The sequence below is a fragment of the Apis florea genome, unplaced genomic scaffold (assembly GCF_048593485.1).
Source record: "Apis florea isolate Af1SG1 unplaced genomic scaffold, ASM4859348v1 contig_37_pilon, whole genome shotgun sequence".
Classification (NCBI taxonomy): Eukaryota; Metazoa; Arthropoda; class Insecta; order Hymenoptera; family Apidae; genus Apis; species Apis florea.
In genome coordinates, this window is record NW_028256861.1 from 1862381 (window position 1) to 1878931 (window position 16551).

At 40.7% G+C, this 16551-nt stretch overlaps 1 protein-coding gene across 5 annotated transcripts in view; it reads left to right on the plus strand.

The window, feature by feature from the left end:
* Positions 1 to 16551, plus strand: part of LOC100870258 (uncharacterized) — a 304187-nt gene that overhangs the window by 59768 nt on the left and 227868 nt on the right. For 3 of the 5 annotated variants that reach the window (XM_086916167.1, XM_086916166.1, XM_086916165.1), the window contains exon 3: positions 4204 to 4319. The exons of 1 other annotated variant lie outside the window; for it this stretch is intronic. The gene's annotated coding sequence lies outside the window, so the exon portion shown is untranslated. The remainder of the gene's footprint in view (positions 1 to 4203; positions 4320 to 16551) is intronic. One more of the 5 variants, XM_086916168.1, reaches the window with a different exon arrangement.

The window sequence follows — 16551 nt, forward strand, 5'->3', positions numbered from 1 at the left end:
ATTCGACAAATTTTCTTTCTTTGTATGTAGAGGTTCGTAAAATATTAACAGTGCAATGATTCTCAATCACTGCCATTTTTTTTTTTACATTCCTTTATCAATCGACACTATATTCAGTCCAAATATTTATTTGAATCATTTGAACCCAAGAGGTAATTTATTTTTCCGAATTTCTTATATGTATAAAATTAGCCCTTCTCAAAAAAAAATCCTAGCCACGAGCCAGGCCATTGCGAATAGGTAGGTAGATCAATCACATAAACCAAACATAAAATTCTTTTAATTCATCTTATCGTTAGTATGCCGCGAAATTTTTAAATTATTAAAAGTGTACCGAGATGACGAGAAAAAGGTTGAGAACCACTGTACTAAAACATAAAAGCTTCATACGTGTGTGAAATCATTTCGAGTTAACTAAGAAATTCACCTGGTGCAAATTTTTGAATTATTAAAAGTGTAAGCGTGACGAGAAAAAGGTTGAGAACCACTGTACCAAAACGTAAAAGCTTCATACGTGTGTGAAATCATTTAGCCAAGTTAGCCAAGAAATTCACCGAACGGGTGCATATTTTTGAATTATTAAAAGTGTAACCATGACGAGAAAAAGTATTGAGAACCACTGTACTAAAACATTAAAGTATTATACGTATCAATTCGTGTGCGAAATTATTTCGAGCCAAGAAATTCACCGAACAGGTGCAAACTTTTGAATTATTAAACGCGTGACGAGAAAAAGTGTTGAGAACCACTGTACTAAACATAAAAGTATCATACGTTTCAATTCGTGTGCGAAATTATTTCGAGCCAAGAAATTCACCGAACGGGTGCAAACTTTTGAATTATTAAAAGTGTAAGCGTGACGAGAAAAAGTGTTGAGAACCACTGTACCAAACATAAAAGCTTCATACGTTTCAATTCGTGTGCGAAATCGTTTCGAGTTAGCCAAGAAATTCACCGAGATCGTCTCGGCCTGGGCCGCGAAAGGCGTTAAAATTATCCAAAAATTAAAATTATGCCTATATGCACGAATATTTAAGTTAATGCCCAACACGCACATACGCCTTAAACATCGATAGGGGATGGAGACCAGCCCGGAACGTCCACGATTTTGGATCGAGCCACGATTCCTGACCGCACGATCTCGTTCGTGGTCACGCGTGGGATCTGCGCTAATGGATTGCCGGCCGACACGCGATAGGAGCGAAGATAAGCGACGAGTATCGCGAAAATCCGAGTGCCTTGGCCGACCACCGAATCGCCTCGCCCATGATTTTCATCGAATTAACGCTTTTCACTTATCCGACCTTTCTAACCTTCATTCCTCGATTTCGATTTTGAGGAATATTCTGGAAGATCTTATTCGTTCAAGCGTTGCAATTCTCGTCCAATTAGTGCGACAATTTAGATTATGCCAGACTTGGTTATTCGTATTGGTTTTCATATTTGTCAGTTTCGTAAATGCTATTGATAAAAAACTCTTAGTACTTGGTCGTTTAGGATACGAGGAAATTGCCTCTGATTGATAGCAATTGTACTTTTATCGAGATAGAGAATGGTCGATTTGGTTGTTTCTTCGTCGAAATCTTTTCGTTGAGAAAAAGGGAGGAAAAAATAGCATTCTCGCGGCAAAGGTTAAAGTTCTTTCGCAGAATAAAGAAAAGGTTGTAATTACGGGAAATAGGATTCTCGTTCGAGAGGAGCGTTTAAAGGGGATGAGAAAAATCTTTCTCGAGCTTGTGTTTTATAAATATAGTTTCGGAGAATCGAAATAATCCCTATAAACAGCATATTGTAATCCCCCGTTTAATTAGTTCGTTAATTATACAGTGGCAATCAACCACTTAATCTGTTTTTGGGCGGGCACGATTCCATTGGACGGGGCGGCCGGCCACGGTAATAGACGATTAATAATGAAATAATTTAATTAACCGCTCGACAGCTGGTCTCGTTTGGATTGCCCTCGAAAATCTCCTCGCGGTGAGACAATTAATTCGTTCAACCAGCCGCATCCGCCTACAATTTGAACATTTTCCAAGAACCAACAGCCTCGCAAATTTTTCCCCTACAATTTTTGAACAAGATTTCGACAAGAACCGTTTTAACATCAATTTAACGTAAATTTGCGCGTTTCCTTATTTTCCAATTTTTTGGAAAATACAGTCGCGTAACGAAAGTATTTTGATCGTGTGAACGATACGACGAGACGAAAGAGACTTCCAATCGTACGAGAGAAGAATTTCTCCGCCCTCCACGTGCCCGTTCTTTCGAATATTTCCGCTTATTTTCCCTCCCCCCCCTAATTCTTGCAAACTGGCGTCCACGTCGATTGGCCGAGCACCCGTCCGGATTAAGAACACGCGGTTGTGTCCCTTAAAAAAAAAAAAGAATAAAGGAAAAGGGAAAAGGACTCGTGATCACCGAGCTGCGTGAAATGAGCATTCCCATTGGCTGGAAAGAGGGAGCCCCCCCCCCACCCAGGCTCGTTGCCAGGCAAAATAATTCGGTGACCTCGACGGTGGAATAATCCTTGGTGTCATGGCGAGGGGTGAGGGAGAGAAGGAAGAACACGAGGGGCACGCAAAAACGTATAAAAGAGAGGATTATAACGAGGCCAGGCCAGGTTACGAAATTGTTTCGTTAATAAAACTGAGGGAGAGGGGTGTGCACCCCTTTCGCCACGCGACGATCATTGTTGCCGCCATCAGGCCTCTCCGAGGAGGAGTTTGTTGGAACGTTTCATAATAGCTGACCGGTTTTTTCATCTTCTTAATGCCTCGCTGGCAACTCGCCCCGCCGAGGCCCCTCTCAAAGGAAATAAACCGTCTTTGATGCTCGTAATTGAATTTGACGGGTATCGAGCCGTCTTTGGAAAAAAAAAAAAAGAAAAAAAAAAATTGTAATTCGTCAAATAAATTCGCAAACCTGTTACAAAGCTTGTCTTTGAATTATCGCGCTTTCTCGAGAATCTTGCATTCGTGTTTACTTATTTTACTTAGTTTACAGTTACAGCTCGAGATCTATTTATTATTAGAAAATTTTTCAGTAGCTGTTGGTTACTTTGTTCAATTTTTCCATTCAATTTTCATCTATCTCGATTTCCCTCCCACTTATCGTTCGCTTACTCTACCAAAATTAACCTCCAAAATCCCAACATCGATAGCGGAAGGAGGCGATTAGCCGAGCGGAACGGGAATGTCTTGGGTCGTCGACCAAGACGCCCACCCACTGGTCCCCGCCAGCAATTTACTTTCCGCAATAGTCGCAGTGATGACGTCGCGCGTCCATTGTTCACACACGCTATTAGGCTTTCGACTATGTCTCCTTGTGCAAGCGTCATCCTTATCGGCGGTGCAGAGGTTGGGGGCCTCGTTTGTGCGGGGGCACAATGAGGGAAACGCGGCAGCCAAGTTGGTCTTCGATACGGATTGCGGTGGCATTGATGGTAACGAGCCATTAGGGGAGGCGTTAAACGTATCTATGGTGAATCCACTGCTCGCTCAGCCGAGAAACGCCAAGACGACGACGAGGAGGAATAGATTTGTATACCCTCTCGCCTCGCTGAGCTCTCCTTATATCCTTTTCTTCCTTCTTCGCGCTTTTTTTTTTTTGTTAGAAAATTTTGCGAGGTGTTCTGTATGGCAACTCTTTTGATAATATTTTTTTCTCAGCGAAGAAAATTTTTGTACGTTATGGATAAAGAAATATTCACTCGTTTACGAAATTAATTCTCTTCTCGTTACACACGCGTATCCCCTATCCTCCGCACGTTCGAAATAGGACGATCCCGTTCCCACGGGGAAAAAAAAAGAAAAAAAAAAAAAAAAAAAAGAAGCATCGTTGAACAGCGGGCGCAATGAGCGGTTACGAATAGCGAGCAACAGGGTCAATCCCTGCCAGATTACTTTTCAAGTGTCTCAATAGGACTAGTTTAGCCGACTGCTTACAGCTTGTTACCGGCGGTGAATGCCAGCGCCGCGCCGCCGCGACAAAACGACACCCGTGCACAAAGCCGAACTCGGCATGAAAAGAGCCAGTTCAGGCCCCATTCACCGTTGCGCACGTTGCCGTTTATTAAGTCGGTTAAGTAGACACGCATCGTCACTTCTCTCTTTCTTTCTTTCTTTCTTTTTCAACCTGCCCCATTATATCGCTCGGGCGTGGAATTTTTCACGCGGCCACCATGATGATGTTTCTCTGTTCCAGTGTAGTTACGATTTACGGCGCAAGAGGGACGGACAGAGCGCTCGCGAGAGGAAGAGAGAGGAAAAGGCACAGCGGGAAGGACAGGGACAGTGTAAATCGGTGGCGTCGTGAGACAGGTATTCGATGTTAGAGTTTTTGCACTTTCTTAAGCGATCAAACTACTTGTCCTATTATACGAATTCTTGTTATATATCGTGTATACAGTGTTTCTTCTTCTTTTTTTTTTTTTTAGAGATAAACAAATAAATAATTTACATAATCTCGGTGAATTTATTATGCAAAATAATTAACAATTTATTTCGATAAAAAGTACCGATCTTTTTGAACACTTTTTTTGAACACGACGCGGTTCATCAACAGTAACAGGGGAAAGGGAGGATGACGTTTTAGTTGGAAAAAAAATTTGGTGGCTTGGACATGAGCATCGTTTTGACATGACGTCGCGTTATCGTAGGAATCACGAGGCTGCGTGCCGCGATCAGGAGATACGTGAGACCATAAAGCTTGTGTTATCTTAGTGTTATTGCATATGACGGACGTGCTCCTGGTGCGCCGCAACTGCAGCGGGCGGATATCGTCCGAGTGGACGACAGCAAGTTACGAGACACTGATAAACAAAGATACGGTCCTCTAATTGAAAGCATGCAACTACTGTGCTTCAAGGTTTTGGGGGTATTCGGGGACCAAGCTTACTTTATAGGATTTTTGTGAACAGAGGAATAATTCTATAAATCTGCTTATTATTTCATGGAGGGAAAATTGTATATGATGTTTTTGGTATATATAATTTGTTAATAGTGACAAGATTTTTGAGTTACAACGTGTAGAGGTCGGTTTTTCGACGATATTTCCATTCGTCGCCACTAGATGTCTCATTGCTCGTCACCTTTCTCGCTAGTGGCCATTCTTACCTCGATTTTCTGAAAAATGATTTACAATCTTTCATCCTCTAACAATTAAGATTATTACTATCGATCGAAGAGGAAGCCTTAATCTTCAGAAACGACTCGTATACTCAACAAATAGAAATAAAAAGAAAACTATGGGCTCAAATAGATTTCTGCCTATAATATAAATTATTTAGAACAATATTTATCGATAATATCTGACTAGCAAAACGCGTTTCTTTTATATTCGATTTTTCTAATTGCCACTAATAGAGAACAAGGAGAAGAAACAATGATAAAAAATATCAAGAAGCACGACGAGCTAATTAATTTCTGTCTATGGCACGAGTCTTGCCAACTTGCCAACATCGAACAGTAATTATCTCGGCAAGGACGTTATCTGTTTTCGTACACCATTAATGCACCGCATTTCAAAGCTAGCGACAGTTTCAATGCGAACAAGCGGATGGACGAATGGCCATTAGGCCGGTGCACAGATGGCCAAGCCACGTTAAAGGATAATCTCGTTGATTTTGCAAGATAGCGAGTAGCCCCGCAGATTGGCCGGCATAAGGACTCTATTGGATCAGCGGTACCCTTTATCTCGCCATGCTTTCAAGTATATCCGCGGGACAATGTCCCAACTGGTACTGTTTTTAAAGAGTTTAGCAAGAAATTGGCTGCCGGGCAAAGTATTATTAACTTTTGTTCCTATTGCTCTCGTTTCGTTGAACCGATGTGTCGATGGAATACAAACACAACGCATTTTTTGTGGGCGACGTTTGTGCATTTAAAATGAAAAAAATTTTGAATATATACGAATGATACGTAAAAAAGACACGAAGCAATCAGAGTATGATACACGATTTTTAAAAAATAAGAGTTCCATTTTTTCAATCGTATTCGTATAAATTAAATGATTTTATGCAATGAGATTTTACTTTGTAAAGATCCTTTTTACGAAATATTAATCTCATTAATAATAAGGTATAAAATTGTACGTGTGGATTAATGTACTGGTGACGCGATACTAGCGCCACGTGACTGTTAACTAGTCCATCTATTATTTTCTTTTAATCCCTTTTATCGTTCGTGTATATTTTTCTATTAAATCTTGATAAAAATCTTTTTCATTCAATCTTTTCACAATTCAATAAGATACTTTTCCAATAGTAGTTAAGCATCAAAAATAGTAATCGGCGATAAAATTTTTATTCGCACATGCACGAAATCAGGTCACGAAAATCAAAGATCAGAGAGACGACAAAGCAAAAGGGAAAAAAGAAGAAGAAAAAAAAAAAAGAATCGTAAAAAAAAAAATTCCACTCTCTATTGGGTTTAATCGGGTTTAATTGAGTTCCATCGAATTCCAATTGCTTGCGTTTAACTTTTCAAACGGGGCGATCCGTGCAATACCATATACGCTGCATGGTTCCCAATCTTACGCCGGAACCGGAAAAATTGGAAATATTCGTCGGTGTATCTAAATTCGCGGCCGTTTCCATTATGAGAGAAAGGGAAAAAGAAAAAGAAAGGGGGAGAAGAGGGAGAAAAATGGAAGGAAAAGAGGAATGGAGTTGTGGTGGAACATTTGTTCCAAGGATGGAGAATCGGTAGAGCAGAGAGAAAAAGGAAGAAAGACGGTAAAAAATCTCGCCCTTCGGCTTTTATGGAGCTTAATTCGCTGCCATTAAGTTTTAATTGGCCGCGTTTAATCGATCCACCGTTTTAATGTCTCTTGTAACCGCCCGGAATATATACTGCTTCGCGGTAACCATAAACCCATATATCGCAACAATGGCTGCTATCAATTTGTATTCCTATAAAACCGTTTTACCAACGACTTTTTCATCCTCCCCCTTGATGGATTTCAAATTCTTCTGTATATATATCTGAAAACTGTCACAAAACTTGTACGTGTTTTTAGGTTAGCTTTCTCATTTCATTTTCTATCAAAAGTTTGTAAAATTCGTGAAAGTGAAAATATTAGCGTATTGCGAGGTTATAAAAGTAAATTAATCGTCTAATACGTTACGTGTATTAAATCAAGATGAGTTAGAACGGCCATTCTTCGTAAAAGTGAAACTCTTATCTCACACGGTTTTTATTATGGTCAACTGTTATTTGTCATTTTTATTAACGATCTACCTTTCAACGAGGTTCTATTTTGCTGGTGGCTAGACTAGCAGAAATGTTTACGCATTTACGAAAAATTTTAACAGCACGGGATGCAAATGCGATTATGCAAAACAACACGAATTGAAACAAAATGCGTATTATTTAAAGAGTGGAAAAATCTTTATTTTCAATTCCACCTAAATGTTTTGTTACGAAAATAAATGATTTCAACGATTACGCACTTTATTTATATATAAATACTTTTCAATCTATGCGATACAACAAATCTAGTAAATTGATTTCGATCGAATTCCATCTCCATCTACCATCGATACACGATTCACTTTTATCAAACAAACAAACACACGAATCTCTCTGTCTAAACAGAACGTTAGAAACTCCCGTCATCTTCTGAACAACGAACATTACGTACACCATCTTCAAACATCCAGAGATCGCAATGCAATCAACGATACCAAAATACTCGAGACACCATCTTTTACGTGCAAATACCTGCATGCTCCCCATCATCGCGTCTCGATGAAGCGAGGCACGAATAACGGACGCGACATTGCACTGCGGTGGCCATTTCTAAGGCTCGAGTCACGGAGAAACACGAGTCGCGTGGACGCGTGACGAGAGAGAAACAAATAGGAGGCACGATCTCTCGCGCCACCTGTCAACCCGCTGGTGGCGCCGCGGTACGTCCACATTGCTCACGAGACGCAAGGCCCCATCATACCACGAGACGCGGCCGCGTGTGTTCGCCGTGCATGCCGTTCGTCACCGTTCGAGATGTCGACGTCGAATGCCGGGCGAGGTTTCAACGCTGCGCAACGGCCAGGATTCTCGTCGAACGTGGAAAGGCCACGATTATATTTCGGGACGCGGGTTCGTGGATTTGTACACACGTATGACGCGGTCAGGTTAACCGCAGACCGCGATGCCGTGCGTTCGCGAATTACGTTTCCGGTGGAGAAAGTAATTAAGCCTGCTAGGTGTTTTGTTTCGTGGATGAACGATTGTGCTGCCGTGAAGACAGAGTTATTCTAATCGTTCATAATACGATAATATCCCGTAACAACGATCGAGGACCGTTCTTTCATTTCTTTAGAAATTGACTGATTACAAGTTAGACTATAGTTACTTTTTTAAATCTTAACGATTACGATTCAAATTCAATAGATTTATCAGTTGGTTTCATAGGGATCAACAAACACGGCGAACAATTTGCATTAGAATAGTCGAGGGACCGATTAAGAGACACTGTTTCTATTGTACAGAATTTGGGATGACGAAATTTGAGAATGTTAGAGGACCGAATGACGCTAATTCGAGCAATTGTCGAATGCCCGTCCAGTCTTTCCATCGAGCCAAACGTTCCTGTCTCGACGTGCGTGGATTAGCCGCCCGATCGTCGGATTAAAATTCCAAATTTCTCTCAGTTTGGCCCCAATAATCCTTACTTTCGTTGCTCTTTCGCCGCACGTGTGTGTACACACGTCTCGGGAGTGGATATCGCGCACGTACCTCGATGTGTACACACAGGAACGTAGCCGAAAACACAGAGAGAGAGAGAGAGAGGCGCGACGAGGAGGACGACTTTCGGGCAGAGGAGAGCAGATACGGCGTAACACACGTAGGGAGAGAGAGGGTACACAGAGGAGTAGTACGGCCGACTCTGAAGCATAGTCTCAACTCGACTCGAGCGGCTGAATCGATCCGCGAGCCTTCCCCTGCACAATCTCTCTCTCTTGCTCCCTGCGGCCCTAGAGCCAACCATCCCTCTTCCTCTTTCTCCTCTCTCGATCTCCGTCCCTTTTCGAACGATCGCCTTCTCCCTCCTTCTTTCGACCACTCTTGCTACACGTCTTCCTCCCCGTCGCTGCTTCGACTCCCCCTCATCCTAACTCGACCGACCTGGTCACGCGAACCTTTAAAAAAACGCCCGGTTCCCTCGCGCGAATTTCTTCCTTGCAGAGAGATTACGAGATGACCTCTTTCTTGAGATTATCGGCTCTTGGTGTCGTGTTTAGTGATCCGTGATTAACCTTTTTTTTTTTTTTTTTTTATTTTTGGAACGTGATGAGAGGTTGTTATATTACCGGCGATTACTGTCGCAAAGAAAGCAGTGATCGGTAGGCCAATAATTCTATTTCTTCGTATTAGGATTTATCTGTTTTTACTTTTTTTATTTTTTGAGGGGGTTAAGTTTAAATAGGTCGGTGAATTCTGATTACAAAGTTTCTTCTACACGATTCTGCCACGGTTATGAATGCTTCGCGGCAGTGTTTATTGGCTCGCGGCTACGCACACATACACGCGCACGTGTTATTTATTTCCAGCTCCAGGTAGTGATAAATTAATTACTATGCACACTTCCGTTTATAATTCACCGGATTCTTAACGATTCATTTCGGTACACGGATAAATGAACGTTGTAATTGCCGTATGATAACGAGCATTAAGTTAATTAACCGATCGTAATTGTAAGGAAATATCGCGCTTTAATAATAATAATAATCTTGATACAAATTTACTTAAATCCAAGCAACAACCTCGTCAAACGTTATATCAAGGAATAAACTAAACACTTCGCGTGGATTCAAACAATTACAGATTAAATTAATTCGATTTGTCTCTGAATCGAAATTCACAAACTTATCGTTGTAATGTGTAAATTAAACGGAAGAAAGATGCAACTTAATTTTTCCAACTGAATTTACGTTCAAGAAAAATCAATTTGATAATGAAATCCTGATAGGTTGTTGAATTTGCATAAAGTCACGAAATTGGATACGAACGAATTCGTTCGTTCGATCATCCATAGTTTCGCGGGGGACAGACGGGGGATACTCTTGGAACTAAATAATTGCTACGTGGCAACATCCACAGAAATATCGACCCTCTCGCGTGGCTGGTGTTTGTAAAATAAACGGCACGGAGCTGCTCGAGCGTTTTCGCGTGTAGAACTGAACGCTGGGGTGGCATCGAGAGATTTTCCAGCAGCTTATTTAAGCGATTCCCGTTTCAACGATTCCGTGTGATCTTCGCATTTTTTTATACGTGTTTCTTTTTGATTGGAGCAGCGAAATAAATTGGCGTATTCGAAGATGAACGTCTCTGGTATTTTTGGAAGGAGAATATTTTCGAAATTCTTTTTTTTCTTTTTCTCTCTCTCTCTCTCTCTCTCTCTCTCTCTCTCTCTCTCTCTCTCTCTCTGCTTCGTTACAATTTTGACGGTGTAAATTGAATTAAAATCCATAATTTTCTAAAACGTGAACGAGAACGAGAATTTTTGGGCGAATTTGAAGATTTTTCACGTGCAAATGAGATTAATTAATTTTTAAAAACGAATAATGGAAATTATATTCTACGCGTGAAAATAAATGAAAAGCGTGGAATAAAATTTACCCGCCCGCCGTCCCCATTTTCCCGAAAATTGGGATTGAATGCATAAATATTCAATGAATTTTCAAATTCGATTCCCACGGAAATTAGTTTTTAAACGAGCAAAATTTATTCTACATTATTCATAGAATATTACCGATAATTTATTCGTGTCTAATATTAGCCAAATTTATTCATATCCTAATATTAGCCAATAGAAAATTTTATTATCGGACCGAAATTTTTCCAAAATTCGTAAATCAATCGATCGAACCATCGAAATGTCAGAAAAAGTAGGAGCTATCTTCGAGATATATATATATCCCGTACATCACGTACAAGGCATGCACTGAATCTCCATCTCGAAATATGACCGATTCAATTACGCACGTGTCTGGGAGAGAGAAACCTCCTACCGATGTTATCCCTCTCCGTGCCGGTGATTTGTGTCCCCGTTCATCTTTGCGGGTGTCTGAGGCCGCGTGCACGCTCGCTCGAGTACGTGAACGCCCGCCTCTGTGAATGCACGCAGCGAGGACGTGCACGAGGAGAGGACCGCACAGATACGGGGTGGCTAATGGAGAAATTCAGCCCGCAACGGAAACCGTTATACCATCTCTGCCCTCCCTTCCATCGAGAACGTCTTTGCTCCTCGATCTCCGACAGTGGTCCTCGTCTTCTCTATTTAGAGTTTATTTGATGCGGATCGAGTGGCGTAGGGGGTGAAACCGAGCCAGGGTCAATTTGAAACTTTCTCGGCCCGCTCGAGGGGAAATCTTGGAAAGGAAGCCGTATCCCAAGGATCCCTCCCCCGGGTCCCGTTCGACGTATCTCGGTTGACGCGATCAGCTTTAAAAAGTTTAATCGAAGCTGCTTTCGGGGTTAATCGCTCGATCGTCGCCACTTACGATCTAACGAGTTTGGGGATGGAGATCGGTGCCCCCTGACACGGATTTGACAGGGTGGATCAGTGGAACTGGAATGAAATTTAAGGGTTTTATAATTGGATAGAAACTTTTTTTGATCTAGCCCAATAATTATCAATTATCCGATTGTCTATCGATGTCCAGACAGATTTCAAATCTTCTATTGGAAAACAAGTTATATTGCCTGCAAACAATCCGTGTACATTATCCATCAACGATCAGGCGATGTTTTTCTACGCTGTGTGCGGATTATAATAGTAGTAATGTTTTACATCTATATTCAGTCTATAGATCGTCTTTCGATGTAGGCCAATGTCTGCACGCTATCAGGCGGACTATACGTATGTAGAATACTTACCCATATACCTACCTAAATACCAGATTAATATCTTACCTGCAGCAGATCGTTCCAGAATTCGTCTTCGATTACGGCACATATAATTATAGACAATTATCCGTCAATAGAGATGTCTGCCATTATAAACCATCCCTTGATCCTCGAGCTTCGTATTTCTCGAGATATTTGAGATATTGAGAATAGGATTAGAGAAGTATTATTATAGTCGAGTGGGCGAGCGAGTACTCGCGAGAGAAACGTTCACGCGCGTGTCCCTCTGGTGGCGAAAATTGGAACTTAAATTATTCTCCAAAACCAAATACGGGAGAGGAGTATTCTTGAAAAGGAGTTGCAGAATTCGCATCGAGTTGCGTGTTTGTATTCAGAGACGCGCAAATTATATGGTTCTCCAGGCAATAAATCAACAACTCGCTGATACACGTGTACGTATGTACAGGTATTACATAGATTCTGCCGTATCGACAGGATTTTTAGTTGATTCTTCGTCCGCAAACAATCAGAATCCTCAGCTGAGTCGGGCGGTATTTTCATCTCTCTGCTCGGGGAACGTTCAAATATTTGCCCGATGAAATAACAGTAAATCCCACATTTTATGCATCGATAATAAAATTAATTAACGGTGGAGGAAGAGATTTTTTCCCCCGCGCGATCCTCTCGATCGAGGATGAAGAGGATTAAACTTCTGCACGAAATGAACGAAGAAAATTTTAATCGGTTTCTACTCGGTTTTATCCTCTGTCTCCCCTCCCCCCATTCTCGATTTCATTTTATGTAGATCGCCTCACGCGAGTGGGAAGCGTACACTGACGTGGACGTGGAGGAGTCTAAGGTTAATTTGAAACTTTTCCGACTCTCTTCGAGCAACTTCCGCCCAAAAGAGAATACCGTATGAGCTATATAGATTCTCCAAACGGTTCCTCCCGGCGGAGGAATTTTTCTCACCCTCGTACACCTTTAATCAAACGGTTAAACTTTAAAATATTTGCGAAAGTTAGGAAACACGTAACCGCGGTGGAATTTCTTACGATGGAAGTTCATCGAACGACATAATCATCGCAATTTTCGATCATCGTTGAAATTGAAAGTTATTATCAACATCTTTACTCTATTATCGTGTTCATCTTTTTTCCTCCCTTTTTTCTGAATATTTCAACAGAAATAATTCAAGATGTCTACAGGATATTTTAACGTGATTATGATTTTTAAATCGTGGAAGGAAGGATGTAATTAATTTTATGTTTATGATTAAATTATGAAAGTTTTCCTTACCTTTTGCAAGATAGATATTGCACAATTAAAATTAATTAACCGGTATATAAGATAAAATTTATCTTATCATTCAATTACACGATCCAATTATGTGTACATCCTTACAAACAATCGACACATAAAGCTGTAAAAAACGATCGAATTCACCGAGAATGGAGCCAAAAATCCAACCAAATTTCACTAAATCCATTTTTCCATCGGTAAATTTCAACAGAATCTATTGCTTGCAACATTTTCGCGAAATAAACTGCCCCTCATTAAAGCTTGGTCCAACGAGTTTTCACACATTTTTCACAATAGGATAATAACAAGGTAGATCATTGGCACGTTGATGAGCGCATCATCCGCCCTACGCCAAGCATTCGAGTGCAATTCGCGTCAGGTTCGCCCATCCGGTTAGCTGTCTGTGGCCACGTCCCTGACGTTAATACATCATCGATTGTCCCATAAACATATACGACGGCATAGAGTGGCGATATTCAGTTCGCTCCAGTCGTTCCAGTCATTATGCGCCATTGCAAACCCGCCTATTACTCATCCCGTGAAACCTCATCCACGATTACTTCTCCTCCCTTCTGTCCCTCTTTCTCCCTCATAACCGTGTTAATACGTGAGACACGTATTTCGAGGATCGTTTCTGAAAACCGAAACCGAAAAGTTCGAAAGTACGCAAAAATGTTGGTTGAAGCTTGGCAGCTTCAACCATTTTTCGAGTTGTCACCTCATTTTGTTAAACGTGTTGGGGCATTTCGACGATTGGCCTTGGAAATACGAATGGAAAATTTTTATGGTATGGCAAAAATATCGGTTTATTTATTAAATTTTACGAGCGATTTAATTTCGAAGTAGAAACGCCTGTACGTAGGCAACCCGATGGGGCAGCGCCGCGTTGAAGTAACGCTTGTCTAACGGGACCCTCCAACGAAAAATTTACAATGCAATTTGATGCACTTCAGATGTCCTTTAAACTGAAATGTAAATGCAATTTAATGGATGGAAAATTGTACATTGTTATGCAAAAGGAATTTTTTTTTAATATCTTTTTGCATGCAAAGCGAACCCATGCAATTTTTAATATTTAAATTTAATACTATAGACTCTTTAAGATTTTTTCGAGTGCAAAGTATCATCATATATTTTCAGTTATACCAAACCTATCCCAAGTTTTTAATCGATATTTTTAATAGACAGTTAACCTTTTTTCTACACCCAGATCATACACGCATATTTTATTGCTCTCGCGCCCCAAAACTCAAATTCGAACTGAAGTTTCACCCGCTGATACTCGTTTCACTTCCACGTTCCACGCTTGGCTTGGTGTGTATATCCAGTGCCTTTATGCGAATGCGTATCTCTCTTATCGCGCACGCGAGCCCAAAGCAGCAGTTATTACGACGTTACGTAGGTAAATGGCACAGACAGACATGCACACACACACACACACAACCAGGTCGAAGCAGAGATGTCGAATCGATACACACGAGTAGGAAGGGGTATAGAGGCCTCGTGCAGCTGGATGCAGACATCGAGCCATCATCGATACGTAGATTACTTAAGTACTTCCCACACCCCCCTTTCGTCGGCTCCCGCCATTTCGAAAATCGAAGCGGCTGGCTGAGCGCTCGCGAATCGTTATTGGCCCCCCTTCCGTGAAACAAGCTACCCCCACCCCTCCTTATCGCGAGAGTTAACGTCAGCTCTAACGATAGCCATTTCGAGAGTTTGATGGAGTATAGAGATCGTTCTTAAACAGTTGTAAAATTGAGGTTAGGTTCGTACGAAGTGGAAAAAATTAAGAAAGTTTAGAAATTAGTTAAATCTTATTTCGAACCACAGAATATTCTCAACTCCACGAATTATAGTAAATTCTTGTCTCGAGAATCGATATTCATAAAACAGTAAGATAAAAGAAGGATGCGTAAATAAATGAGCATATAAGTGCAATGAGCGCTAGTAGTTAAGAGTCGCGTGGCGCTAGTATCGCGTATCATGTAAATGCGAAAAATAGAAAATATCTGTTCTTATCTGTTCGATGTCTCCAATTTCCAGAATCAGTTCACCATTCCGCCATTTATCAGTACTGAAGAGAATCTAATATTGATAACCTGAAAAACCAGGTATCTGGTTATATGGGACTCAGATATATTCATAGCCTATTAATCTAAGAAATGGGGGATCGTTTCACTTCGATAGGAAGATTAGAATTACGGGGAAGATGAAATTATTATGAGATTCGTAAGCTCTTGCAAATTTTTCCACAGATTTCTATCCTGTAAACTATTCTGTGAGATCATCTTGGTGGAATTCTGGCTTAGTCCTCGGCCACGTCTGGCCGAAACATTCTCTCAATTAAGCCTGCATCTGCAGGAAGTAAGCTTGCACCTCAAATAGCGTCGATAACTGGTCGTAGAACGTCGTTCGCCATCAACGCGATCCGTTAGTTCAACCTTCAACTGGAGAATCTTCATCCGCGGTTTAGATAACGCGGAGAGGATCCATTCGGCCGGTAAATATTAACCTTGGCGAAAATTAGTTCAAACTAACTAACTGTGCTTCGACCGGGGAGAGAACTGCACGTATAATCTTGACGCGGCTATTCAAATCTTTGCTCTGTATCCTCCTCCACGTTTGGAAATTTGTTTTACGGTTTTTTACGGTTTGAGGAAGATTTGCGTTAAGTATCTCTATTGAATTTTATGGGATCGAGTGTTCAACGATAGCAAAAATTGATTATATCTCGCGAGAAATACAACGTACATTATTTTCGAATGCATAATTAAAGAAATTACCCTGGGATGATACCCTGTATATATCCTTGCCAATTTAAAATATCGTGTTATTGTGTGTATAATCCTGAACAGCTCAAAATTATTACATCTAGTTTTAAAACAAATGAAATAAACTTGTGTGTACAACTAATTCAAAATTACCACCTATTATTCATTAAAAAATAAGTAAGATGTACACGCAACTATTACATCCAGCATTAGAGCAAAAAATAAATACTTGTATATGAACTTTTCCAATATTTTATTCCAATATAAAAAATTACACCCTTATCAATTCAACACAAATGAACAAACAAGATGCATATATACATACATGAGCTTTCTCCATTGTTTCTACGTGATATATATATATCTCCAACAGTTCAAAATTATCCACCAATCTATCATTAGAACAAATAATGTAACGTGCACAAACACTTTCCATTGTTTTTTGCACGTACGATGGATCAACTACTTTTAAAGTAGATCCAACAAATATCCACCCCATATCCTCAACAGTTCGAAATTAATACATCCACCGGCTAACAACATAATCCTAATTTCACTCGCGGTGGCCTATTTCCAACGATGGATTCCTGGGATCAATGAGACGCCTCCTCGAGCGCGAATTC